The following is a 4,181-nucleotide window of genomic DNA, read 5'->3' on the forward strand; positions in this document are numbered from 1 at the left end:
CAAGCATTTTTCATATTCTCGCCTACTCCTAGCCTGTGCGAAATACAAAGCTTTAAAATAGGTATGGACATCCATCAAAGCATTATGGAATAACGCTTATTGTCATATATCGCAGTTAGGAATGGTCTAATAAACATGTATGCAAAAATGTGGATTGCAAGATATACACAAAATGCATTCCTTGAAAAGGATTTACAAACTTTCAACGAAATGCGATTTGCAAGTGTAAAACAAAGTCTATAACCCCTGCTAGCATTCTCATAGCCTTCGTGAAAATGGGAGCTTTGGAACAGTGTATGGACATTCATCAATGACAGAGGAATTTCGTATATGTTGCATTCATCAATGACAAAGGAATTTTGTAGATGTTGCAGATGCAACTGCCTTACTAGACATGTATTCAAAATGTGTAAGCTTAGACAAGGCACATGAACTTATTGACAAAACGCCTCCAAGAAATTTGTTCCCATGGAACAAACTGAATGTAGGATATGCAAAATGTGGTCTCATAGATGAGGCAACTAAACTGTTTGACAGAATGCCTCAAAGAGCACAGTTTTTATGATGGAGCACTTTGATTGCAAGATTTTAACAAAATGGATTTATTGAAAAGGCTTTAGAACCTTATCCTTCCTAGGTTTCAAACACTTTGGATGACCATGGTTGGACATGGGATATATAAATGGTAAATCGTTTGTCATTGCATTTTCTTAGACCAGCATGTACTTGTCACAGTTTCCATACAATATATGATAGCTAGGGACGATCTGTTCCTATGGATTTAACTTGGGTTTGGAATGAATTTCGTGTGAGTGTCTTCATGTCGTGACTGAATTTTTGTGGTTTTTAAGAGCTCTTTTTTAGGAATGATAAATTTATTTTTGGTAGATTTAATCATAAATAAATTATTTTTATTCTTCATATTTGACACTACATCACGTTATTGTTTTATATTTTTTTTATCATTTATATGATAAAAAATTAAGTTATAAAATGTGGGCTAAAAACTCACCATATTCACAATTAAAACTTGAATATACGTACACTATTCACACTATACAAATTGGCACTGAGGTTTTTGTATAATAATTTTGCACTATTTATTAGGAAATTATGCTTTAAAATCAAATGCAAGTTCAAATTTGATCAAGTAGAACATAGAGTTTGATCAACTCTGACACAAATCGTTCTTAAAGTCTTATGAAAATAAAATTTATTGAATAGAGTTTCGAATTGTAATAAATTTTTCAAGGAAAATAAAACACAACATATTATCATCTCATGTGCAAAATATTATCATCTCAATCACAACATGCAATTGAATTCACTCCTTAAGAATTAAGTTCAACGTTTAGATTCAGTTATTGATGTCTTTGCACTACTTCATAATTTTGTTCCTATAATAGTTGTTTTTGTCTCAATAAATTGATTTAAACACACTTCTCTTCACAATCTTATTCTTACTTTAGTTCAATCTTCTTTTGATATTCATATTCAATATGTTATCATCGCATTCACATGTTTTCTCATTTGTTCTTTGAGTTCTTCAACTACCATTTTGTTTACTTTAATAGGTCTCTTTGTATCATTATCATTATGATATTCATTTGTTCCTCTTTTTATATGTTCCTCACTTGTTCTCATTGTCATCTTCAATAAATTGTTTAACATATTAAATTTTTATATTCTCTTCATTATTCTTTGTTTTCAAATTTTGATATTAATAAATCAAATAAATTAATTTAAGATATTATTTTTTTAAAAAATTAGAACCAAAATACAATGAAAAGAAAATTTTGATACAACATAAATGCCCAAGATTCCTTAGTATAAATGGAAAAGATTTTTTTATGAAAATATATACATGAAGGAATAATATAAATGAATGTATGTTCTTTATTATTTTTAATTATGTTAGCTATGATGCATATAAAAAAAATCGTCAACTATAAAGAGTTTTTGTAAGCATGTTCTTACCATTATAATCCACCCCTTATTTCCATTGTAGATAGGTTACACATCTTAACATGATTATACATATTTTTAATTGTTGTTATATCATCGTGAAATTTTCATCTCAAATTTTTCAAATTTCTTGCCTCTTAAGTATTTCAAGTGATAATATTCACTTCATTGAGTCCCTAATGTTATAATCAAGGCATAATTGATTCAAGTTTCAAAGAGAGTCTATATGTCTTCGAATATATTGAATTCCATCCAATAAAACAAAGTTACTAACTAAAAAAGTGAATATCCTCCTTTAGTTCAAGCTCTTGGGTTTTCTCAACACTTGACATGAAGTAATTTAATTTTTAAGCTTGAAAGACTAGTTTGAACATAGCTTTCAGGTTTTGGGATTCTAATGAACATTGGCTTGAAGATGGTGAAAAAAGGTATCAAACTCTAAAACCTTAAAATATTACCAATTACACACTATGCGAAAAATGTTGTTAAGCTCTTAATCCCAGCATGGGGTTCACAATGGAGTGCATTTAGTTCACATTGGTTGAAAAATGTTGTCTAAATTGGTGAAAAGTTCTCCATTTCACATTACAAGAATGAAAAAATTTAATCTCATTGAATGATTCCTTGCAAACTTGAGCCCTCCAAATCACGTGATGCCATTATCATTTTTTTGTAAATATTTATTAATCTACCAATCAAGATATAGGAACTTGTAATTTTTTTCTTGGATTTTGATTTTCAATAATGCTTTGATCTCTTTACAAATCATTCTCCTAGAAATTTTTTGTCTTCGTATTGATGCTTTTGAGGTATTTTATATTTAAAAGCCCAAGTCCAAGTATTACTTCATGTTGAGATATCTTCACTCTTTCTAGGTTTCATCATATATTTTCCATTTTGATTACACTTTGGGTCTTTATGTTCCATTAAAGTTGTGTCAAAATCATTCACAAATTTTTTTGGTTGGCATCCTTCTAAGTCAAATTTTGTTCTTTGCAAATTGAAAGTCCCATACATTCTTATTTGTGTATGTTCTTGTCAAGTTTTCCCTACTTCCTTGCACATCCCATTCAAATTTGTTGGTATTTTTTGTTTAGGTAAACAATTGTTTTGAAAGGGCCTAGACCCCTTACAAGAGGAAATATTTAGCATTGAGAACATCAATGCAAAAAAAGACATCTTAGGAACAATAAGGAGACTTCAAAAGACAATACATTATAAAGTTAGGGTAGTTTAGAAAATTGTTCCAACAATTTTTGTTTAACCATATTATAAGGGTCTTTCTTTACAAAACTTCTCTTCTTGAAAGAATGCAAATAAACATAAGAAAATAGATAGAATCGTCTTCCAACCCTAGGGTTATAAAAGAGGAATCCAACATCATACTTTCTACAAAAATAATTCATTTTTTTGTCTTCCTTTTGCACCTCCTCGGAGAATTTAACAAACTCCTCAATAATAGTAGGACTATGATCCTTTTACTCAACACAAAATGGTGTTTCTTATTTTAGAATATTATAGAAGTGTTTCCCACTTTATAATAACAATGAAAAATAAGAGGAGAGTCTATGAATTCAACATGTACCCAAACACCATATTTGAAATATAAGGTAATATTAGTATAGAGCACCTTTTTATTTTCTACACACATAAAATCTAGCAAACAAGAAGCATTTTTTGAATTCAGTGATTATATTAGTAGCACATTTTTGCCCAAAAAGTGAACTGACAATAAGCATAAAAATTTATTCCATAACTCCGAACTTAGTCTTGACAATGTAACCCAAATAGGAAACTTGAAGCATATATCATTTAGTGAATAACAACCTAAATACATATTTTTAAGACAAAGGCCCTTCTTTCCTAAAAAATAAGGGTTTTCTAGAAGAATTCTTGAGTAACCTTCAAGATTGGAAAATGAAAAGAAAAAATTCTTGATCAAATAATGAAGCCACACCAATCATAGCAAGGGTTTTTACAAAATAAAAAATTGCAAAACAAAGGAGTTTTTACCTCATCCCAATTGTCACCAAAAACAAATCTATCAAGATCACCATCATTTCCAAGATCATCTTCATCGAAGTCACCTTCACTTTCATTCACCTCTCCTAATGTTTTAAAAAAAATTGTTACTTAAACCAATTTCATCTTTACTTGTGCCCTTTCAATTTTTTATATTTCTCGTGCCCATCAACACCACACATGTAAATTAATTT

Source organism: Cryptomeria japonica, chromosome 8 (assembly GCF_030272615.1).
Source record: "Cryptomeria japonica chromosome 8, Sugi_1.0, whole genome shotgun sequence".
Classification (NCBI taxonomy): Eukaryota; Viridiplantae; Streptophyta; class Pinopsida; order Cupressales; family Cupressaceae; genus Cryptomeria; species Cryptomeria japonica.